This window comes from Lactuca virosa, chromosome 1 (genome assembly GCF_052849685.1).
Source record: "Lactuca virosa cultivar CGN04683 chromosome 1, Lactuca_virosa_CGN04683_v6, whole genome shotgun sequence".
Taxonomy (NCBI): Eukaryota; Viridiplantae; Streptophyta; class Magnoliopsida; order Asterales; family Asteraceae; genus Lactuca; species Lactuca virosa.
Genome location: NC_136426.1, coordinates 165770703 through 165797270, shown reverse-complemented (window position 1 = coordinate 165797270; position 26568 = coordinate 165770703).

Here is a 26568-nt window from a genome sequence, read left to right as displayed (position 1 = left end):
AGAGATGGAAATGTCCCAATAACCGTCAGATGGGGGTTCCAAAAAGGTGAGATAGGGCTTGTAGTCGTCATCAAGTAATCTTCGGATGGGATTAACCCATGAATGGATGAGGGATTCACCCATAGTGATGTCGAATTCGTGATCTCTCCATATCATTTCTGCTAACTTAGCTGCTCTCCAGTCAGCTTTCTTTTGTTTGGTTTTGGGAGAGTCGTAGGAGTTTTCGGATGACATCGTTGGGGCTAAGTTTCTGAAATGAAGGGGAGTCTCCGGATGCGATGAAGAAGGATGTTGAACAACTTGAACTTGTTGAACTTCTTGATGTTTTGGAGGAGACTGATGAGTGGAGTGAATTTGACTTTGTTGAGGAGAAGGCACAGGATGAGATTGCGGGGAAGACTGATGGTTGCGGCGAAGATTGCGGAGTAGGAACCTTTTTTTGAATGATGAGTTCAAGGGTGATTGTTTTCTGCTGACTGGGACCGATTCGGATGAGAGAGAATAAATGTTGATGCGGATGTGAATGTTGAGGTGAGATGTGGTCCGAGCCATGGTCTTCACTTCCCCCTCTTGAGGAAGGAACACCGGGTTCCTCTTCAAGCCATTGCTTAAGACCATCAATCTTGGCACAAAATTCATTGAACTGAGCATTGATAGCCTCACTAAGTTGCTGATTGGTGGGGGTTGCGGTGTTGAATAGCAGTTTGTGGATCTCCTTGGTAAATCTGAGAATCTCCTGGCCATGGAAGTTTGAGCATAAGGAGCGTCTGAGGTTGTTGATGGTAGTTTGTAAGACTGAGATGGCAGAATCATAAGCATTGTGAGTTTCCTCAACAAGCTTCTTTGAGTGAGCATCGTGACCCGCAATGGTTGATTGCAGTTCAGCTTTGATTACGGTCACTTCAGCGATGAGTCGCTCTGCAGTGGTGATGAATTGTTGATGATCCACCTTCCGGCTTATATCTAGGGCTTGGATACCCATTTCAACCTTGAGAGAGATTCTCTCAGCAGCAAGTCGTTCTTTTGCTTCCAAACGTTCTATTCTGTCAATTAGGGATTGCGGTCCAGGCACATCTTCCGGTTGCGGTTGGCTGGGTTTTATTGCAACTAAAATCTGATCGATTTTGTTTTGCAGGCTTAGAAACTCTTTTCTGGAAACATCCATTTTCTTCTTCTTCTTATTTTCCTTGGGCTTTGAAGTAGAGTGTTGGGATCCACTTGATTCTTCTTCCTCGTCAAAGATCATCATCATATCATCTGATGGCGTCGGTTGATTGATTTCATCCATTTCAATGTCATCAAATCCAAATGTACGTCCGGAACTGACTTCGATTGTTATTCCAGCATCTCGAGAGTCTTGAACAGTTTGAGTTAGAGGGGGATGGGATGGACCAGCACCATCTGGAATAGACTGGTCTTTGCGGATGGTCTCAGCCATTGCGGTCATCCATTCTTGAACTTTGAGAATAGTGGCTACGGTGTTGGCGTTGTTGATTGCATCTGCCCAGTACTTAGCCACCGTTTGAATTTCTTTCTCTTTTTGTTGAAGCTGCTGTGTTTGCCTATCTTTTCGAGCCTGAAATGCCCTGCGAAAAGCTTCATATTTCTTGATACTAGACTCGGTAGTGGGACGATCCCGAGTGAAGGTATCATCAGAGTCATAGCCGTCAAAACCTTGATTACGTACCGAGGTGTCCTTCGGGTTCACGGATCCTTGCATATTTGTGCTCACCGTGCCTAAACCACCTGTATGTAAGGTAAGTAGAGTAGGATTTCCTGAACTTCTTCGGTCTCCTTGACCCATAGTCAAGTTTGGCATCGGCTCAGTTCTGGAAAGGACTGAAGAATTGTCCTGCGGTTGGGAAGGTGTATCAAGTGTTTGGATTACAAAGTCAAGTATGGAGCGCAACTCCTGTTCCTGAAAGAAATGAAGTCGGGAAGCCCTGGAGACCATAGGGCGAGAAGAACCAATTAAATCCTCTTGGGATTTAGCTGAAGTAGAGTCTCCATGTTTCGATGAAGCAGACACACTTATTGTGTCTAAGTGGCTGGGAAGGGTTGATGTGAATGGCTATGCAGGGACCCCAAGGATTACCGGAGTCTTTTGAGAGACTTCGGTATTAGTCCGGTCACGCATTTGGCTAGAACTTGGTTTGGTTTTGCGTTTCTTGTGAATGAGAATGGGGACAAAGTCATCATCAGACTCATCTTCAACATTGACTGCAGGGGTCTGAACTGGATCAGAGTCTTCATCTGAAGAGACAACATGTCTGAGTTTACATTTCTTGGATAGTTCGACTTCTTTGGATGGATTGCCTTTCTTGGACTTCCCTCGAGAGGTTTTTCTTGAAGAAAGTTTTTTAAGTCGTTGGGCTAAAGGGAGGTTAGAGAGAGTAGTGGAAGATGGATCTGCGGTATGTTCCGGATCACGGGGTGTAGTAGAGGCTAGTATATTCTAACTGGGTAGAGGCGGAGTAGAAAGGTATGGGTCAATACCTTCCGTAGCCTCAATGCGATCAGTGACTTCTTGAGTCTCAAGTCCAACATTAGTCAAGATATGTATGGGTAAGCGTCTTCAAGGTCCAAATACAGATTGATCTTTAGAGGGAGGGTACCTTTTGAGATCACGAGTGACGAAGCAGTTGATGTCGCTGCCCATGCTGAGCTTTGCAACGCGGTGGAGGTCTGAAATGCACAAGGACCAAAACCTTACAAAAGTGAGCTCTGTAGGATTTGCCCTCGGAGTCTCCTTAGGGATGTACTGAAGGAAGTCATCCCATAAGATTTGGCTGTAGTTGACGTCGTGGCCTGTGAAGATACTCCAGACGAGCTCCAATAGCTTGAGACCCATGTTATCAGTGCCTCCGGTTCTTCCTAACAGACTGCGGATCACGAAGTGACAGACGAACTGCCAGACCGCAGGGAGTTGGTTTTTCTTGAACTCTCCTATCCCCTTGAGCTTCTTCTGGTATCCCATTTGGTAGAGTGAAGAGATGATGTCCATCACGCTTGGAGAGAGGAACTTTGTAGTGGGATGAACCAGTAGATTGATTGCATTCAAAAACTTGTCTTTGGTCAAGATGACCAGGGAATCATCCATTAAGTTCAGATGAACTTCCTGTAGGTTGTTGAGGGGACGGTACGGCGAGAATGCACACTTGAAGAGTGTTGAAATTGGAACCACATCAGTGAAGGAATCAAATGGTCCAAACAGTGGGTGATTAGTGATGAACTTGATCATGAGTCGAATAGACTCATTGTAGGCGGAATGATATTCAAAGATTGCCCTAAAGTTGCTTGAGGCAATGGATGGCGATTGGTTCCTTGTAGCGGAATCAGAACCAGCAGGTTGAGCGGAACCAAAAGCTTTGGATTGCTTCTTTGAGATGCCAGACTTCACCATTTTCAAAAAGGTTTGTAGAACTTGCAAAAAACTTAAGTGCAAGAAGGTGAAGAAGATAAAGACCGTCTAAGAGGGTTCAAAAAGCGTAAAACTTTCTTGGATGAAAAAAAAGGGTTTTATAGGGGAGGATCTCAAAAGTTTATTGTTTTTACCCTATATGTGGCGGTTAAAGATAAAAACCCTTGAGTTTTTATTTTTTTAAGAAAAGGTAAATTTCAGCCACAAAAACGATTAAAAACAGAAAAGTTTAAATGTTTTTTGATTTTCCAAAAATGTAGCATTTAATGAAGTGTCAGGCCCATTATCACACGTTTGAGGATCGTGTGGTGAGGGGATTAAGTGCATTGAATAAAGGTGGAATTTGAACGGATTTGACATCTTGGGGCAAGGGGGATTAGACAGTTTAAGGAAAAAAGATTTCTTAAAGATTTATTTTATTGGAAAACTATTTTATTTGGTTTCAAACCCAAAATAGGTCTGACAAAAGGATTATTTGAAAAAGGAGAACTGAAACGGTGATGTGCTACACAAAGAATGTTTTTGAGAATGTTTTTTTTAAATTTAATGAAGGATCATTAAATAGCACACAACGTTCTTTGGAATTTATGAAGTAGTTGAAGGTTCATTCAATGTGACTGCGGATTGGTCAGTCATTGCGGATTGATACATCAATGCTGAGAGATTTGTCATTGCGGTGGATGGTTACAAGACTGCGGTAGAAGGAACTGACATAAACACTTGAAAAAGATCAGAAATAACAAACAATAAGGACCTAAAAATATAGGTATGATATATGGTTGCGGTACACCAGGTATACTGTCGTACACAAAGTATACTGAAACCATGTATGATAGATATATTTTGTTAGGACCGCACTGGGGACCAGAGATGGTCTGCGGTACCAATCAATTCAAAAAGAATTGCGGGTCCGGATTCATCATTCCTAACATTTGTAAGAAACTGTTGAGTTTTGTAGAGTCAAGTGCTTTTGTGAATACATCAGCAATCTCTTCATGAGTGCTAACAAAAATTAGTTCAATGTTACCTTTCAGAATGTCGTCTTTGATGAAATGATACTGTAGTTCAATATGCTTCGTCTTAGAGTGATGAATAGGATTGTGAGAAATAGCTATCGCACTCTCTGAGTCACAGTAAATCGGTATCCACAGCATCCTGTATCCGTAGTCCATAAGTTGCGTTTTCATCCACAAGACTTGTGAACAACAGCTGGCTGCGACCACATATTCAGCTTCTGCGGTAGACAATGAGACACAATTTTGTTTCCTTGATGACCAGCTGACGAGTCTTCCACCGAGAAATTGACAGCCACCGAAAGTGCTTTTTCTATCCAATCTACATCCAGCATGATCCGCATCTGTGAAAGCTTGTAGACTGAAGTCATTCCCTGCGGGATACCAGAGGCCTAGAGCCTTGCTGCCCTTTAAGTATCTGAGAATTTGCTTAACTGCTGTCATGTGAGATACTTTCGGATCGGCTTGGTATCTTGCGCATACACCTGTTGCGAAGACAATGTCTGGTCGGCTTGCGGTGAGGTACATCAAAGAGCCAATTTTTCCTTTATAAGTTTTGTGGTCAACTGATTCACCTGAAGGATCAGCAGAAATCTAATATCCGAAGGCCATAGGTACCTTGCCAGAGGAACAGTTGTCCATTGAGTATTTCTTCAGCAGTTCATAGGTGTATTTCTCTTGATGGATGAATATCCCTTGGGAACCTTGTTTTACTTGAAATCCTAGAAAGAAATTAATTTCTATGTTCATGCTCATTTGGAACTTCTTGGTCATGAGCTTTGCGAATTCATCCACCATCCCCTGATCAGTTGATCCGAAGATGATATCATCCACATATATTTGTACAAGCATAAGGTGATTACCGTTTGCCTTTCTAAATAAAGTGGGGCCAATCACTCCTCTTTTGTAACCGGACGAGACAAGAAATTCGGAGAGAGTCTCGTACCACGCTCTTGGTGCTTGCTTTAGACCATAAACTGCTTTCTCAAGCTTGTAACAGTGATCTGGGAATTCAAGACATTCGAAGCCCGGAGGTTGCTGAAGATAAACCTCCTCTTTCAATTCACCATTCAGGAAGGCACTCTTTACATCCATTTGATGTACATTGATATTCTTGTGAGCAGCATACGCTAAGAAGATGCGTATGGCCTCCATCCTGGCTACGGGGGCGTATTTTTCATCATAATCAACACCTTCAAGTTGACTATATCCCTTAGCGACTAGTCTCACTTTGTTTCTGATGACCGCACCGGATTCATCTAATTTATTCTTGTACACCCATCTGGTACCAACAACAGTGTGACCTTTTTGCTTCGGAACGAGTTGCCACACTTTGTTTCTTTTAAACTCTTCCAGTTCTTATTGCATTGCGGATATCCAGTCAGGCTCCATTAAGGCTTCTTTGATGGTTCTGGGTTCGACCGAAGACATAAACGTTGCATAGTGACAGTGGTCAGATAAATCTTTGGAGGATCAAGTTTGGATACCTGAAGACGGGTTGCCAATGATTTGACCCGGTGGGTGGTCCTTCGTCCATACATGTAGACGAGGTTGCAGATGATCAGCGACTGCGGTGGATGGAATGTCTTCAATATCTGAAGACTCTGTGGCAGAAGAAGGCAGTTCCCCCTGGACTTGTGAGCAGCCCGCCGAATTGTCTTGGACTGGGAAAGTGGGATTAGTATTTTCTTGAGCAATTGAGAGAGGTTCCCCCTGGATTGCGAATGGGAGTTCCCCCTGAACCTGAGAAGGTTCCCATTGGATTGTTAATAGAGTTATAACCCTTGGATCGTTTTCCGTGTCAATATTCTCTATATCTTCATCGTCTGAGTCTGAGGAGACATTTGATGGAAGAGTAATTCTACGGATAGGGACCGGAACTGCTTCCTCAGGTACTGGAACCTCGATGGTTGTCACTTGATCCGGAGTGGAGCTTTCCCCCTCAACCGGCGAGGTGGAAGTATTGAGTGACACATCATCGGATAGAGTAGGACCAGAAACTTCCACATGTTGTTGTTGAGCTTCCGGAAATAAAAGAACTTCGGAGAGTTGAGCAGTCTCTACTGGGTCAAAAAGATCATCATAGTTTATTTCAACTATGTTTAGGGGACCAGAGGAGATTGGCATATCACCTTCCAGGATTGCTTTCGTTTCATTTGAAGGAGCAGTGTTTCGGACGTAATAGTCATCGAATTTGACGTCGAAGCTTTCAACTATTAGTCTCGTGCGTCTAATGAGAACCCTATAGGCTACCTTGTTTATTGAGTAGCCAAGGAAAATGCCTTCATCTGACTTTGGTGAAAATTTGTTAAGATGATCCTTGTTGTTGATCACAAAACATCTACACCCAAAGATGTGAAAGAATTTGACATTTGGCTTGCGGTTGTTAAAGCCCTCATACGGAGTTTTGTTGAGACGCTTACAGAAAATGCTTCGGTTTTGAACAAAGCATGTTGTGGCCACTGCTTCGGCCCAGAAATAGAGAGGAAGATTCGCGAAGTTAAGCATAGATCTGGCTGCTTCCACCAGAGTTTTGTTTCTTCTCTCTAGTACTCCATTATGCTGCGGTGTGTAAGGAGCTGAGAAATTGTGACTAATGCCTTTTGAAACCAAGAAACTGTTCAGGAGATGATTAGTGAACTCAGTTCCATTATCACTTCGGATGCGGCGCACTGGTAATTTGATTTGAAGTTTAATTTCTTTGATAAAATTGATCAGCACCTGCAGAGTTTCTGATTTGAGTCTCAGGAAGAAGACCCAAGTGAAACGAGTGAAGTCATCAACTATTAGCAGTATGTATTTTTTGTGGTGGAGACTGGCTACGGTAGATGGATCGCAAAGATCAATATGTAAGAGTTCCAGTGGTTCAGAAATTAAAGAATCAATCACCATAGGATGGCTTGCTTTTGATTGTTTGCCACATTCACAGGCTGAGCAGAGGGTATCATTGTTGAATTTGAGAATGAGAAGACCTCGGACGAGTTCTCCGGTGACCAGATTGTTGATATATCTGAAGTTAAGATGGGCTAGCTTTTGGTGTCATAGCCAACTGACTTCGGATACTGCTTTGGACAGAAAGCACAGATGCGGTTTCCCAATGATCAGCGAAACGTCCAAAGGATACATGGTCCCTTCGGACTTGGATTTGATCAAACAGGTGCTTCTATCGCTTGTCATTATGTAGCAGTATTCATTATCAAATTCAACCCTGTGGCCTGCTTTACACAGTTGGCCTACACTGATGAGATTGTGTTTAAGACCTTCTACGTAAGCTACCTTTTGAATACAGAAGTTCCCTGTAGTAAGCACACCGTAACCTCGGATTATTCCATTCGCATTGTTGCCGAATGTGACGTTTCCACCATTGCAAATAGGCCTGAAATCCCGAAGGTATTCTAACCTTCCGGTCATGTGCAAGGAGCAGGCACTATCTATTAACCACTCCTCTTCTTGATCATCCTTGCACATTGCCTGAAAATTACACGGTTAGTTTGCGCACCCAAACTAGTTTGGAGCCCGAGGCGACTGGTGGGTTTTTCAAAGATGCATGAACTGAGGCTGCAGGTACAGGTTTTATGTCTATCTTAAGACCTAGTCCTGGATGTTTGTGAACTTTTGAAGTGTTGTGAGGTTTAGAAAAGTTACGAGGTTTTTGAAAAGTGCTAGATTTGACTTGAGGTGATCCCTTTTGACAACGACATTTACATGAAAAATTGTTGTCATTTACTCTGACATTCTGTTTGGTCAGCGGTCTGAAGGGTGTGGGAACAGTTTTGTGACCAGTCCGAGAAGAGTGAGATCTGACAGCGGTGCTCTTGGAATTTGAAAAAGTACGATTTGAGCGTGTGTAAGCACGTGTAGATTTCTTAGGATGTGATTTCTGAAAAGTCTGAGGTGACTTTAAATGTGTTGGAGTTGGTAAAATCCCCTTCCATTTTGGATCATCTGAGGAATAGATCTGAAAACCATTGCTTCGAAAAGACTTTACTTTCCTTTGGATTGTGTCAGAGGGTTTGAAAAGGTTTTAGAAACTGTACATCCCTTTTTGTTTGTTTTCTTGACTGCAGAGTTTTTAGAAAGGTAATTTCAAAACCGTACATCCCTTAGATCTATTTTTACCATGAGATTGAAGTTCCTCTTTGAAGTCCATTTTTGCCTGAGTTTTTGGAGAACCGTAATCATTGAGATTCAACTGCAGGTTCTTAGATCCATGATATTGCTTTTGAACACGAGGACTTGATTCATCTGAATTAGAAAGTTCAGGATTCTGGGAACATTGACCATACTCTAAATTCTCTATAGGCAACTCATGATGAATTGGCTGAATGGTCACTGAACTCTTAACTGTGGTCTGCGGTAAGGAAGATTGGACTACCGTGGCATAAGTCTGAGTTGATTTCTTTGTGGGACATTTGATCAGAGGCAATTGCTCAGACTGCAGTTCAGAATTGCAGTGAGCGGTACTGCAGTCTGAAGGCAGTGATGGGAAGTTCATGTGAACTTCGGATTCCATAAGAATTTCTTCATCAGCAACTGATGAAGTCTGATAGTTGGGATAAATTGTGCCAGAGATAGGAATTTGATCATTTGAGTGACCCGAAAATTCAGGAAGAATTTCCTCAATAACACAATTATTACTCAGATTATGAAGTCGACCAAAATGAGTTTCAATGTCCTCGGGAAAGGTTTTGTCATTGACTGGAAAATGGAACTCTCGGTCCGGAGGGACATAGGGACGATCTTTGTTAAATCAGTGTGATGAGTCCTTTGTGGTGGAGTACCCATTGGACCAACCTCAATTATATGTGTTATCTACGGTTCCATTACTCACAAGATTCTCAATAGCTTCACTTTCATTGAACAGTTTTTCTATTAGAAGATTTAAACGTACAATTTCATTTTGAGCTAAATCTCTCTGATCTAATGTTATGCCTAATTGGGTTTCACATAACATTCTTGCATCCTTCTCTAATCCTAAGTCTCTTTCTAGCATGGAAACTTTGAGTCTTTTGAATTCTAGACGTCCTCTAACATGGAACATTTCTTGGGATGCAATGTTCTTCTCATCTAAGGCTTTTTTATAGTCTGAAAGGACGGCAACACATGTGTCATTAAGGTTATCAAGGAATGGTTGACAATCATGCATTCTATAATTAAGAGTTTGGATCATGAGTTTTACATGCTCAATGATGCTCAGAGTTCCATCCTTTACCATGTAGCAGTAATTCTTTTCCAGTTTGGTTGACCCATCCTCGTCCGCAGTTGCCATCATGCAGATTTTGCCTTTACCCTTGATGTTGTTGATATATTCATCCTCATCTCCAGATGACCACACTTGATGGTCTCTCTTGACTTGGGATACGTATGCCCTTGCTTTCTCTTTTTCTTCCATTTCTTGAGCCATTCTGAGATAGAATGCTCTGTCTTTCACTACATTTGTTTTTCAATCTTTAGCAAAGTGATTTTCCTTGTTGCACTTGTGACAAATCACAACATCAGATTTTTCTTCTGCTGAGGTACCGGAGTCAGTTGTCTTGACAGGCTGCGGTGCCTCTTTGGGTTGAGTGTTTTGAGATTGCGGTGCTGGGTGAGGATTTTTGGGATATCGTGAGTGAGTGTTCTGAGGATTGAAGTTGCGATTGATGGGAGGTTTAGTAAATTGCTGATTTTTGCGAAAAGATGAGGGTGGTAGTCTGTTGAATTGTTGACTAACCAGAGCAATAGCGTTTTGGAATTCTTCTTCATCATCGTATTCAGATTCAGCTTCGTATGACTGCGGAGGGTTGTCATACGAGGGTGAGTAAGATTGAGTGTGAGGTGCTTGTGCTACAAGAGCAAGTGGTCCTCCGAAGTCAGCACAGTCTTTGAGTATGGTTGATTCTTGTGCTTGAAGTTCACCATGTAGTTTGTAAAGAGATAAAGAGTGAGTTTTTCTATCTCCTTGGACTATCATCTTAGCCGTAGTCCAATGTCTACCCAAACCATTAAGAAACTGAAGATTGGTCTCATGGTTACTTCGTATGGTGCCAGCGTTTGATAGCTTTGTGATAATTAAATTGAACCTCTTGAAGGAGTCTTCCAGACTTTCACCAGCATGAGCTTTGAAGTTGTTGAATTCGTTGAGTGCGGTTGTAAGCTTCTTATCTTGAGCTTGTTCTGTAGCTTCATACAAGTTCTTGATAACATCCTAGATTTCTTTGGATGACTTGCAATTTATGATGATGTCGAAGTTGTCAGGAGCAACTCCGCAAGATATCTCATAAAAGGAAACAGCATCATTTTTCATCTTATCAATATCATCTTTGGTGGGACGATTCATGGCTGGTTGACTTCCTCCCAGTCTAGCTTGAGTGACATCGTTTTGAACTGGAGTAAGAACAGGGATGTGAGGTCCTTCTTATACAGATCTCCATACATCTCTTCCAAGTTTTCGTAGATACCTCTCCATTCTTTGAGACTAGTGATGATATTCGTTTGCCACCAGTATTAGAGCTCTATTTGAACCTCCAACACTGTTGAAAACATTGCGAGATAATGTTTGTGCCATTTTTCCTTGTTTTTGAAAAGATTTTGATTTTTTTGTTTTTTTTAAGAAAGGAGCTCCAATGGTATAGAAGGCCTTTCAAAATCAGAGTTCTTGTTTAAAACGCAACCACTTTGGCTCTGATACCAATTGTTGAGAGAAAAACTTGAGTAACACACTTGAACAAACGTTAGAACAAGTAATAATGCGGAATGAAGTTTAACTTAGTGGATCATAAAGCTCAACAATAATAATAATAAGTTAGAGTTAGATAGTTAGATAATTAGGTGCGGAAATATAAGGAAATATAAATGACAACAAGTATTATATTAAGAAGACACTTAAGTTGATTCTTAAGAAGGATTGCAGTCAACCCAAGTTAGTAAATGAGATCAAACTTAGTGATTAAGTCAAAGCTGACTTGCTCCGAAGAGATAACGATCTTAATATTTCAGATTAGGATCTGAAGATCTTTTAAGATGAGAAAGTAAGGGAGAATAAGTAGAATGCGATATTTCAAGATAGAGATAATTGATCGATGATTTCATTCAGTAAGAGAGAGAGAGATAAAGTGTCTAAGATTACAAAGTTAAATCTGTCTAAGGTTGCCATGCAAGGCACACTGGATAAAGAAGTGTAAAGACATAAGATAACATATAAAACTAAAAACTAAGATTGATGACTTCGACTGCGGATGCGGTTCTAGATTGCGGTGTGGAACTCGACTGCGGGTCTTGTGATGGCTTCGGATCTCTTTAAGTTTAAGAGGGTCGCTTTTATGTTTCAACAGGTAATTTTCACGTTCGGACCCTAACTTATTTTTTTAACTCGGAAGGTCCCTAATGTTTTTTTTTGTTACACACTTGGTCCCGACTGTTTGTTTTTGTTACGTGCTTGGTCCCTGTGTTACCTAAAAAGACTATTATTTAAATAGGGAAAAGTGGTGGGGTAAATAAGGTAAGGTGAGGGAGATGGTGTTAGGGTTGCGTTTATTTCAATAAATTAAAAAATCAAGGGCAAAAATAATCTTTTTAGGTAAGACAGGGACCAAGCACGTAATAAAAACAAACAGTAGGGACCTTCCGAGTTAAAAAAATAAGTTAGAAATCAAACGTGCAAATTACCCTAAACCATAGGGACCATTCGTGTAATTTACTCTTATTATTTTTCAAATAATCATGATAATCATTGGTGGCTAAAACCTATACAAAGCGCACTAAATGGAATGGTCACTGGGTACGGACCGACTATGAAAGTTATATATATATATATATATATATATATATATATATATATATATATATATATATATATATATATATATATATATATATATATATATACTAGGTGTGAAACCCATGTATTACACGGGTTTAAAAAAAAGAAAAAGTTTAATATAAAGTTATAAACATTACACATTTAATATATAATTTAGGAGATTTAAAAGGTTGCAGAGCGTTTATTATGAAATTAATAGAATGACCTACCTTACATATATAAATCCCATTACAAATGTTGATTTTAAATTTAAAAAAATGAAAAATACAAAAAAATGACAAGTGAATGACGGTGACACCTAGGGTAAACTTTATTAATATAAAAATATAGACAAAATTGCAAGAATGGTCCCTGTGGTATGTCCAAAAATGCTACTTTGGGCCAAACAGGTTTGGACTAGCAACAATAGTCCAAAAGTTTCATTTTGCTGCGGCTTTGGTCCATTTTTCTTGAGTTTTTATAAAATGACGATTTTACCCTTTGTTTTTTCTTTTTTCAGTCTTTTTAATTATACAAATAAAAAAAGAAAATACCCCTCCCCTCTCTCTCTCCTCCGAATCTCTCTCTCTCTCTCTCTCTCTCTCTCTCTCTCTCTCTCTCTCTCTCTCTCTGTCTCTCCATTTTCTTCAGGGACACTGGTTTTCATCTCTTCCTTTTCCATCTCTTTCATCCTCTCAAACCTCCATTTTACCACCAGATCAAAAATCAAATCGCTTCTGAATCGTCCTTAGGAATCCACTACAATTAAATCGACATAAAAAGGGGATCATTTATTTGTGGGCATCATTTGATTTGTTTATTCCCCAATTTGTTAGGGTTTTTCTGAGTTATCGAAGCCTCAATCGATAAATCCTTGTTGGGTCACCTTTGTTTTATAACAAAAGATCATCGTACGACATGTTTTTGGTTTTGGTTTGAGTTTGGGTTTCGGCTACGTTTTGGTATCTCCAATCTACGACGTCGTCCGACACCGATGAGCCTGAGAACCGAGCTGTAAAGCCATCAAAGTCGAAACCATTAGAACCTCTGATGCTTTCATCGTTGTGTAACCTGGAACGATTTTTGCAATCGATTGCACCTTTTTTGCCTGCTCAGTATCCCTCCAAGGTTTATTCTTTTTTCATCCATTTCCTTTGATTCATGTGAGGAACAAGTTCTAGAAGAAGATGATGGGAGCGTTTCACGACTAAAGGGATGGGTGTTTGGTGGTGTCTTGCGGTAGCTGAGGAAGAACTTCGACTGCAACAGTAGCGGGGGCTTTTGGTTGGTGTTTGTTTGACAGAACAGAAGGAAGTGGATGGTTGGAGTGGTGGTTTCCGGTGGTTAAAGTGGTGGTGAGTGGTGAAGTGGTGGGTTGTTCTCAGAAGGAAAAAACAGCAGAGGAATGGAGAGGGAGGTGGCACCGGTGATAGTGGGTGTTTCTTGGTGGCCGGAAAATAGCTCCACCTCTAGTGGAGTTCTCTTGCTCGAAAATGAAGAAGGAGGAGGGGTAACCACCTCCTTTGACTGGTAGAATATGAATGAGAGAGAGTGAGAAATATTTTCTTTTTTTTTATTTTTTTTAGTTAGAAAATAATTAAATAACAAAAAGAAAAGCAAAAAATAAATGGAGAAGGGCAAATCCGTCATTTTTTAGATTTTTTAAACTATTTTGGACCAAAGCCGCAGCAAAATGAAGACTTTTGGACTATTGGTGCTAGTCCAAACCTGTTTGGCCCACAATAGCATTTTTAGACATACCACAGGGACCATTCTTGCAATTTTGTCAAAAAATATATTAAAATATCATGTTGGTGACTCTCCAATATGGTTATAAACGAGTCTAACCAATCTCGAGCCTAACCATGCTTAAGCTGAACTTAATTAGAATTATAGAAGCTCAAGCTTGATTTTAGCTCGATTCGAGACTTATAAATAAAACTCGGGATCGGCTTGTTAGTAACTCACCAGGCACAATCTCGAATCGAGTTCACTCATTTACAAAACAAACAAATTGTAACGTCTCAAATTTTAACCCCAAATTTTTCATTTTGTAAATTACCCAAAATATTGTTCATAAGCCAAACCATCAAAACATCACATGTATCAAATACAAATCATCACAACAAATATCAGAGTGCCACAAAAAATGCCCCGTAACAAAATCTCTCAGCAAGTGTGTATAATCATACATTCGCTTTCCCGCGATCCTTAGAAGTACCTGCATCACATATAATCAACAACTGTAAGCACTAAGCTTATTGAGTTCCCCAAAATAGCACACGCAACACAACACAAATAAATAACTAAGGGTTATCGGCAACCCTGGAGACTACCCGAAGTCTCAACACATATAATCAGCATATACATAGTAATAGCACGTACACCTAGCAGGTCAGTCTCAACACATATAATCAACACATACACAGTAATAGCACGTAGACCCAGCTGGTAAGTCTCAACACATATAAGCAGCACATACACATTGATAGCACTCAGGCTCAACTGGTCATCACATGTATATATATATATATATATATATATATATATATATATATATATATATATATATATATATATATATATATATATATATATATTCTACCACACATGTAAGAGTAAGTGAGGAGACTCACCTGACACTGATGACTGATAATTCTCACTCACGAACTTCTGGAACTAGACTCCACCTAATAAATACAACAAGTAACCCTAGTCAATTAAGGTTATAACCTGACTCATAGGTTTATTCCCACAACTACGACCCTGAAGGGCAAAAAAACCATTTTGCCCTTCCATGCTCCAAAACACTAAATCTTTTGACCAAAGCAAAAGTCAATAAGTCAAGCCTTTCGTCCGTACCAGGGCGTACACTTCCCACGCGGGGCATAAAGCTCGAGTCAGCAATCATCGGTACGAACCTGGCTACACGTAGCCAGGAGTACGCCCAGCGTACTCTGCCTATCCTTAATCAACAACTTTTATGTCTTAATCCTTTAAGACACTTATCCCAACATCATATATCACATTTATTGAATGTCTTAACCCATAATTCAATGACTTTAAGCCTTTAAGTGGCTAGATGGGGCTCAAAACACAAAACTTTAACTTTTACAACACTCCAAGTCACTTAACTTATGCATGGTCCAAGGGAAACGATCAAGCAACTATTTTTATGAATCTATGCACTCTAAAACATCTAAAAGGACAGCCAATATGATCTGGAGTACCCCATACTCATAAAGGTCCAAGCTTTGGGACAAAAAGCTCATAAAAACCCATTTAAAGAGATTTAGAAATAACACCGGCAAGATATGGACTTTATACCTTCAAAAGATGCACAAGGTGAGGTAGTTTCTAGATCCACAAGCTTGCATGAAACACCACCTTCTTCAATGGCCTTCTTCTTCAACAAGAAAGTACCAAAATCACCAAAAGCTTCAAAATCTTCACACACAAGGATGAGGCTCGAGATTAGGGTTTGGAAGGAGTGCATGTTGTTAGTAGAAGGTCCAAGATCTATTATACAAGGGATTCCTCAGGTCACGCAGTTCATCATGGGGAGCACCAATCCTGATTGTGAAAAAGAAGGGTGGTTGGAACATTATGTGTATTGACTACCAGGAGTTGAACAAGTTGACGGTTTAGAATCGTTACCCACTTCTGATGATTGGTGATTAATTTGACCATCTTCAGGGTGATTCTTGGTTCTCCAAGATTAATTTGAGCTCGGGTTATCATCAGATGAGGGTCGGGGATGAGGATGTATAGAAGACGTCCTTGAGGACTCGTTATGGTAATTACGAGTTTATGGTAATGCCATTCGGGCTCACCAACACACCAACAACATTCATGGATCTCATGAACCGGGTGTGCAAGTCAATATTAGACTAGTCTATTATAAAGTTTATATATGATATCTTGGTCTATTCTAAGACTAAAGAACAACATGAGGAGCATCTGCGGGAGATTTTGGAGACTTTGGGTAGGGAGAGGCTTTATGCCATCTTCTCCAAATTTGCATTTTGTTGTGCGCGCTACAGTTCTTGGGGCACATTGTCAACCAGAAGGGTATATTGGTAGATCCGGCCAAGATCGAGGCAGTGATGCAGTGGGAGGTTCCAAGGTCACCATCTGAGGTTAGGAGTTTCCTTGGGTTAGTAGGTTATTACTAGAGGTTCATTTAGTATTTCTCCAATATTGTAGCAACTTTGACCCGATTGACGAAGAAGAATGTTACTTTCCGGTGAGAGCCTGAGCAGTAGATAACATTTAAGACCTTGAGGCAGAGATTAAGTGAGGCCCTGTTTTTTACCCTTCCCGAGGGTATAGATGACTTTGTGGTTTATTGTGATGGTTCAATTTTGGGTCTGGGTGCAGTACTTATGCAGATAGATCACGTGATTGCTTATACCTCGAGGCAGTTGAAGCCTCACGTGGCGAATTACCCTGCTCATGATCTAGAGTTGGGGGTTATGGTTTTCGCCCTCAAGATTTGGTGACATTATCCGCATGGGTGTTGTTGTACTATCCACATGGACCACAAGAACTCTAGATATTTGATGGATCAGCCGAACCTGAACATGAGGCAACGCGGATGGTTAGACGTGGTGAATGATTATGACTGCGAGATTTTGTATCATCCTGGGAAGGTCAATGTTGTGGCAGATCCCTTGAGTCGCAAAGCAACGAGTACAACCATCAGAGATTTGTGTTTGAGGATGGTTATCATTTCACCACTGTTAGACTTGATCAAGAAAGCGCAGGTACAAGGGTTAAAGACGGAGAAATGGAAGAGAGATAGAATCAAGGGGCGAATTCCATTATTTATCAGAGATAGTTGTGGATTGTTGAATCGGTGCGGTAGGGTATAGGTTCCGGTTGCTAGCGGGATTACGCAAACATTGTTGGGGGAAGCACACAAATCGAATTTTTCGATCCACCCAAAGGCTACAAATATGTATACATACTTAAAACTGAGCTATTGGTGGACCTACATGAAGAGGGAGATAGCATGGTACGTTGAGTTATGCCTGATTTGCCGTAAAGTCAAGGCTAAACATCAGAGACCCCATGGAAATATGCAGTCGTTACCTATTCCCATGTGGAAATGTGAGGAGATCACTATGTATTTTATCACGAAGTTGCCAAGGACGTCACATGGAGTTGATTCTATCTGGGTCATTGTCGATAGATTGACCAAGAGTGCTCATTTAATCCCTATTTCGAAGAGCATTTCCACCGAGAAGTTGGTTAGAATCTACATCAATGAGGTAGTCGTTCGTCACGGAATTCAATTTTCAGTGATTTTCGATCGTGATGTTTGTTTCACCTCCATGTTTCGGAGAAAGTTTCATGAGGAGTTAGGTACTCAGCTGCATTTCGGCATAACATACCACCCCTAGACCTATGGATAGAGCGAGCGGACTATTCAGACGCTTGATAATATGCTCAGGGCATATATGCTAGATTTTGGCAGGAGTTGGGATACGTATCTGCCATTGGTTGAGTTCTCATATAAATACAGATATCTTGCAAGTTTTGATTGACCTCCCTTTGAGATTCTTTATGGGAGGAAGTGTCAGACCCCAAGTTGTTGTGGAAACATCGTACATCGGGTTATGGGGAGTATTGAGGTAGTACTCAAGACTAATGGGTTGATACAGTATGTGTGCAGTTGGCTACATACCGCACAAAGTTGCTAGAAGATTTATGTTGATCGGTGACGTTTAGACCTCAAGTTTTAGGTCGAAAATTTTGTGCTTTTGAATTTGTCGCTTTAGAAAGGTTTCATCTGATTCAGTAAGCGGGGCAAGTATGGCCCTATATTCATCAGTCCTTTCAGGGTTATCGCTCGGGTTTGCAAGGTTGCATATCGGTTCGATCTGCCTGTCGAGCTTAGTCAGATCCATAACACTTTTCATGTCTCTCAGTTGTGAAGAGTTTAGTTGATGGTTTTGTAGTAATTCCTTTGGATGAGATTCAGGTTAATGATAACCTAAATTATGTATAGAGACCAGTTGTGATCCTTGATATAAAGACATAAACCTTGCGTAACAAGGTAGTGGGCTTGGTAAAGGTGCAGTGACAGCACCAAAAGGGTTCCGAATAGACTTGGGAACCCGAGGAGGAAATGAGTGAGCATTACCCAGAGTTTCTTGCGACAGAGGACATCGAGGACGAATTTTGATTCAAGTGCGGAAGGTTTTAACATCCGCATCATCAAGGTATGAATTTTAAAAGTAAATTGTGACTTTTGGTTGGCCACGACGTGGTAGAGGTATCACTACGACGTGGCAGAGCTCGTATGAGACATGCAGGTTAAGTGTGCGTCATAGTGTGGCAATATATTGCCCACGACGTGGCAACCATTTTATGATAAACCCTAATTTCGGAATTTGTTCCCCTATTTAAGGGATGTGATGGCTAGGTTTTTCGCACCCTCGACCTCTATAACCTCCCTTTTACTCTCAAAGAAGCCCTAGCCTCCAGTGTTGAAGATCTTGAGCTTTTGTTGGTGTTTTTGGTATCTTGAAAGAGAAGGAAGCATTCTTGGTGTATAGATATAGCTTGCAAGTCTCATCATCATCTTTTATCTCATATTTTGGACCTTTATAAGTCTTCAAGCTCCAAGATTTATTGTTCTGTGTTTCTAGATCTAGGTTTTTGTCCCTTTTATCAAGTATAAGCTAGTTGGAATGGTGGGATTCCATAAAGTTGGCAACTTTATGGGTCCTTGAGGTCCCTTGATGAACTTAAGGTTCAGATCTGAAGTGTGTTGGTGTTTTTAGCTCCATGCATGAGATTTTGGTGATATTCTCCATTTTTGACCTAACATTAGCTCTAGACTTGCATTAGATATGCATGACTTAAAAGAATCGATCTTTAAGTGGTAACAGACGTTAGGAAACCTTCTCTAAGGAATGCATGGCCGACTTAATGGATTGAGAGTTGAATCCAGTAAGTTGAAAAAGTCTAGTTCCCACGATATGGAAGTCTCCTCGCCACGATGTGGCGACTAGGGGTTTCACGACATTTTTTGAACGAACCCTGCCACGACGTGGTAACATGATTACCGTGGCGATGCAATGGGTTTTTAATGACTGAGTTAGGTTGTGACTTAGCTTTTGATCGAGGCTGAGTTTATCAACCACGACGTGGTCACTAGTTTTCCATCCAAATATCACAAAGATAACTAACATTCTACATAGTATAGTGATAAGACTCACCTCTCTCATAAATTCAGACAAATACTAGTTCAACATCACGAAACAGGTGATACAACCCACCTAACAAATCACACCCAAGATCACACCTTAGCCTAGCTGCTAGAATTAGGAATTTGACAAAAAGTCAACCAGGCAAAAAATCAACGGTCAAAGTCAACAATCAATGTTGACTTCAGTAGGCTCGCACGTCCTGGCCACTGGTTGGCCACAACATGGAAGCTTGTTGAAGTCACCATCGACCGTTAACTTATGTCCTTGTTGACTTTTGGTCAAATTGTTATATCTAGCGGGTAAGCTAAGGTGTGATCTTGTGTGTGATTCGTTAGGTGAGCTGTAGCACCCGTTTCGTGATGTTAAGCTGGGATTTGTCTGAATTTGTGAGAGAGGTGAGTCTTCTCACTATACTATGTAGAATGCTAGTTCTCCATGACATTTCAAGTAAATACCATGGGGGTAGCCCATGACACTTGGATGTAAGACTATGGAGGTAGCCCTTGGCATTTCAGGGGAAGACCATAGGGGTAGCCCATGACACTTAGAGGTAAGACCGTGCGGGTAGCTCATGGCATTTCAAGCAAAGAGCATGGGGGTAGCCCATGGGAAATGTATGTATGGTAGTTGGTATTTTGACAAACTTACTAAGCTTTATGCTTACGGTTTTGTGGTTTAAATGTTTCAGGTACCTCTAGTTCGAAAGTTAAGGGCCCGGCATGATTGTACATCACCCCTTGATATTTATTTCGAATTGTTATTTAGAGTTACTATAATGTTGAGAATATTTATACTATGGTTGGTTTTGAAATAGTTGATTGTATCATTTTAGGTGTTTTGAAAATGAAATTTTTACCGGTATTTTTGGGACGTTACAGTCACAAAACAAATAAAGTCCCTACTTCTCTATTCTTTCACTAAAGTTCTCATGAATATTAAATGATATTAAATATTTCATAAAATGGTTGTTTAGTTATCACTTATAGAGGTATCCATCCAGACAACATAGCTAACAATATAGGAATTAGAATTAATAGTAACATCATTTTACCAATCATAAATGTATAGTGGGCATTTGCTATATTCTATACAAATAATAAGTTTCGAGTTATACTCAATACGTAAAGAGTATCATTAAGAGTTAAACAATGACCACTTTCTAAAAATTAACAATGAAGATAATCCAACTGTTTCTATATTTAAGTCTTCATCATTCCTAACTTTAATTGTTCATTTATTTCAATCTAACTTCCGGATCGTATGGAATCCTTCCATGAAACAAACACACGTACCATAAGTCGTAGTTAATCCTCCATGTATTTATTGGGACATTAAGATTAAGCGACTTATAAATCATAAATGTATTTAGTTACCTTCCTTTCCTGGCCATTCAATGTAGGGAAAACTCATTATGTTTGTATTTTATTATGGAAAAACATGCAAACATTTTCGTCTTAATACTTGTTCCTCGCATACTTATACCATCCTTTTGGACCTTACTATAACCATCCTTCTCGCTTACTTTTGATCATTGTCAATTTACAAAGAGATGTTTAAATAATTACAAGACAACAAAGATAATTCATTTCAGTATACATATCATTAACACCAAAATGATAGGTCTTATAGACACCTTATCTAATTATCAATTTCATTTTAGATAGACCAATAGTTGAATATAATGGCATCCTTAATATTATGATATGATATATATAAATATTTCACACCACCTTTGGGCAGAAGTACAACGCTTATATGTATTATGCTAAAATTCATTGTCATAATCATTATCCAATTAACCTTTAAGTTCCTTGAATAACAACTCAAACAATTGTTAACTATGGTGTTTAACATACTCCAACAGTGGCGGATGCTTGGGGTTTTAGTCGAGTCCATGCACCCCACTTGACATACATTTACACTAAATTTAATAAAAATAAGTTGCATATTTTCTTCATTTCTAATTACTTGACCACACGGAGATAATAATAGCCTTACTCACGGACCCGGTTACGATTATGTATACTGAACTCCAATATCAATAATATAACTACTATTTTTTTTGGTCCAATCATGTAAGCTTAAGTTGGTACCACTTATCATTTAGCATTGGAATCTAAATATATGTATATAGATTGTATATAGATCTCGCAAAATCTGACACAACTCGACACGAATTCGACACAAAATTAACGGGTTTGGATAAGAGATTTCGACATGCCTAAGTAAACGGGTTGACACGAATATTAAACGGGTTGTGTTAGTGTCAAGTCGAAGATGACTCAAATATGAACCGTTTAATTAAATATCATTTGTTATAAATTTCATGTTGTTATTAATATATTATATCTTGTAGTGGGTCAACCTAAAGGATTAAAATTAAAATTCAAACTTTCAAAAATAATTTAATTTACTCTTCCTAACTACCTATCTCAGTTGCTCCCAAACTCTAACTATTTCGGATTTGACTTCTAAACTTACTAAGAGTTTTGTTATTCCACCTCTCAACTATAGAGTTTCACTTTTTCTTTTTGCTTCCATATCTCCTACTTTCCAACCATTAAAATGTTTCAACCCGATATAACCAAACATATTTATAACGTCTAAACTTTAACATGAAACTTGTCACCGAATCGACAATAAAATAAATAGGTTGACATGACATGACAAGATAATTTAACGGTTCGGGTTATGGTCAATCTCTTTCATCCCTTTTAGTGTTTTTACATGACACGGACCCAACATAACACAACATGTTTGCCATGTTTATCTCTTTACAAGTCTAAATTAGAAAAATATATAGACCATAATTTATTTTGTATATACGCTTATGAATTATTGGCAAACACATAATTCATGAATTATCCACCAGTATATTATTTCATAAATGATTCATTGCATTTGCATGGAAATATGTCATTATATCTGTGAGGCATGTGAATCTATTAATTCGATCAATAATTCTCAATTGTGACCGACTGTTTAAGGAAGATATCAAAAAACAAAAAAATGGAAAGACCTATAAAAAAAGAGTTTATGACAGGTAAATTTGACATGGCCCATTAAAAAAAAAAGTGACCCAAAGCGTAAATTTAATCATTAAAAATTGTAATGGCCTAATAATAAAAACAGGTGAGGCCCAAAGCATAAATTTAAGCCAATAAAAATTGTCAAAACCAAATTCAAAGGAACCATACATGACCTCATTGCATTAAACATTTGTTTGACTTTTAAGGCATCGACTTTCGTCCCAGACTTTTCAAGAGAGTACGCACAAACAGAGATGAATTTGGTATTTTTAAACAACGTCCGTACTAACAGAGATGAAAGTTTCCACATCCTCATAGTATTTTGAAAATTCTAACATCCTTTTTTTTAAGACAATGAAAGCAATGTATCACGATTTTTACAAAAATTAAAATGTTGAAAGAACGGCGTATTAAGTTTACATTTAAATTACTACGATACCATATGTTAGTTTAAGAGACATGAATCAAGATTAGTTGATACGATCATGCTTCAATAGTATGTCAATAATATTGTTTCCTTGATTATCCACATGCATGAAAAGAGATGGACCTGGTCTCAAGCAATATAGATTTGTGTGGCATCGTGGTTAGTTTAGAAGCATATTTAATTGATTGTAGCCGTATGTTTAGATTTATGAATGAAATCAGAAAAGCTGTTTTAGTACTCTCTCTCTCTCTCTCTCTCTCTCTCTCTCTCTCTCTCTCTCTCTCTCTCTCTCTCTCTCTCTCTCTCTCTCTCTCTCTCTCTCTTCTATGGAGAATAGTCATCTCTAAGTGGTATATATCAATGGTACTTTCATTCCCGTTCATCATGCTTTCCCATCAAGATCCGTCCACCGATGTCACACCGCCAAGTATCCACGAGCAACTCTCCACACTCATCGCTATTTCCACCGCCAATGTTCAACGTCTTAATGGAATTATCACACAAATGGCCACCGTCAACGCCCTCATCGGTATTCAAACCGGAACCATGGCAAATTCATCCTGCCTCCACCTCCGCTTCCACCACCGAATCAACAACCAATGCCACCACCGCCGACATTACCATCACTGTCTCTGTCACCGCAATTGGCAACAACAACGCTATCCACACTGCCACTGGGCCGCCACAGTAGTCGTTATTGTCACCGCCGCCTCCAAAACCATTGCAATCACCCATGTCAACCCAACGACTTTTACTCTCACAACCACCGCCATCATTAACCACGACACCTTCACCACAACAACAATTCCCACCACCGATGATGCCACCCCCAAAAACTACCTACATAAAACTACCGAAAACAATTCTGACCAACAAAAACTACCGAAAACAGTTCCAAACAAACTCGTCGGGCCTCGAGAACGGGTCCATTTTAAGCGGAGACGAACTGATACGGATCTCTGGCCATACCTAAGGCCGCCTCCATGGCCAGATTCTTCCGTCCACGGGTACGACACGATTGCTACCGGAAATCGGCATAAATCGGCCTCGAGGAAAAGGCCATTTTTCGGGAGTAGAGTATTGATACGATCACGTTTCAATAGTATGTCAATAATATTGTTTCCTTGATTATCCACGTGCATGAAAAGAAATAGACCTGGTCTCAAGCAATATAGATTTGTGTGGCATGTAGGTTAGTTTAGAAGCATATTTAATTGAATGTAGTCGTATGTTTAGATTTATGAATGAAATCAGAAAAGTTGTTTTAGCGCTCTCTCTCTCTCTCTCTCTAAGTGGTGTCATTAGTTGAGCTAAATTTTATAAGAAATAAATGGTACTTACCTTGAAGTATTAACTTTTTCTTTAAATAGTCGGAATTTTATTAAGCACCCCATATAGCAAGGAGATAAAAGGGGTAGGAGAACAAAATAATACAATATAGTTCCATTGAAATCGAAATTAAAGAGAAAGAAATGGGGAAATAGAGGTATACAAGGGATTTGATGTTCTGCAATATTCTGGAAGGCGTAATGAAAATCTCCTTAAATATTCGATCGTTCCTCGCTTTCCATAGGCTCCAGATGAGGCCATAACAAATAGTCGTGAGTCTCTTTTTTCTTGACATTCCTTCCCCATGTAGCAGCAAAGTGAATCAAATCTCCAACTGTTTGGATCTTAGGACTATTTATGTTATATCACTGAAAGATATAGTTCCTGATCATAGTCGCGTAGGGGCATCTGATCAGAAGGTGGTAGCCACATTCTTCTCCACTTATACACGAGCAGCAGTTTGTAGAGCTTAAGATTATACCTCTCCGGCTGAGAGCAATAGCAAATGGAATCCTCCTTATATTTTTTCTCCACATAAAACTGGACATCTTTACTGGAACAAGTTTCCCCCAACTGATTTTCGTGTTACCTGCATTTTGGGTTGGGTTTGTTTTCAGTTTTGCTTCTTAACAAATCCACTGAGTATTCTTCGTCTGGTGCTAGTGCACAATAAATATGGTCTGCTTTAGTTCTTATTTAAGTAGCACCAATGTTGGGCATTAGGAGGTTGTACTCAACTGCAAAAACCCGCACCCACTAGACATGTATACAGTATACCAGCTCCCATATATCCAGTGTCACTCATTCGCTCTACCACCGTACATAATTTTTTTCTTTTCCAACTCATATAGTTTTGCATACTTTTCTTTGAGTGTGCTATTCTCCAACCAAATATCATTCCAAAATTGAGTATTTTCACCCGAATTGATCGATCTTTTAAATGCATCATCAAATCTAATCCCTAAGCCTTCGATATCTTTTTTGATGTTTGCTATAGTGATCCAAATTCCAACAATATTTCTTTTTGATAAGAACTCCACTGGTTTGTTTCTATGATTGTGTATCCCACTTATAACCCTAGACCATAGTGTATTCGGTTCTGATTTAAGGCACCACCACCATTTTACTAGTAAGGCTATATTAAGCGATTTAATAGATCCAACCCCCGACCTCCTTGATCCATGTATAGGGGATATCACCTTCTCCCAAGCCACCTAATTGATCTTGTTTTGTCCCCCCACATACATCTACACCGTATTTTTTCGAAGGAATCAAGCACTCCTATAGGGCCTCCCTGATATAAGGAAACTGGATAACTACCTGGATTAAGTATATTATTATTTTATTCCAGCTTAGGGTGTTAAGGGTTATCCTATCAGCTATAAATAGGACCCCTTAGGTTCATAATTTTCGTTCACTCCTACCTAAGATCAGAAGAGCTGAATTTCTGATCCCCTCTCCTCTCTCCTCTCTCCTCTTTTGTTCTTATTGTTAGGGTTTAGGTATAAACCAGTATAGGCATTATATCTTTGGTGCTAGGCTTTCCAAGTTCAACAACTACAAGGATTAGTGTGATTTGCTTGCAATAGAAAATCAAAAGGTTGGTAACCTTCGACTATGGTTTTCAAAGTCTACTAGCATTATTCTAGGTTTAGTTGCTCATTGTATGTCGCTTTCAAGGTGCATGACATAGACCCTTTATAGGATGCATCTACCCTATTAATTGTTAAATGTTTTCCGCATTGTACATGTTTTGTTTTTTATAAAACCGATCAGTGGTATCAGAGCTTAGGTTTTTTAAACATTGATTGCATATGAGATGAACTAGAAATACCTGTTTTCTCAAAAACATTTTTTCAGGATGTGACAATGCTTCTGTCACGACGTGAGGATCGATTTTATTGATTTTCGGTAATTATCTGCCTAATCTGAATTATGGCTTTATTTTTCGTAATAATTTGCTATTGATTCTGCTTGATTCCAAATTTTGAATGCCTTGTGTGATGATTTATGGTATTATTCTTGGTAATTATGTGATTTATCACTAACTAAAACTCTCTCTCTCTCTCTCTCTCTTTCTCTCTCTCTCTCTTTCTTTCTATCTATCTTTCTCTCTCTTTCTCTATATCTATCTATCTATCTATCTATCTATCTATCTATCTCTCTCTCTCTCTCTCTCTCTCTCTATATATATATATATATATATATATATATATATATATATATATATATATATATATATATATATATATATATATATATATATATATATATATATATATATATTTGTCTGGAAACAGTTATCTCGCTGCTACTCAAACTTCTCCCAACTCTCGATCCTGTCAAACT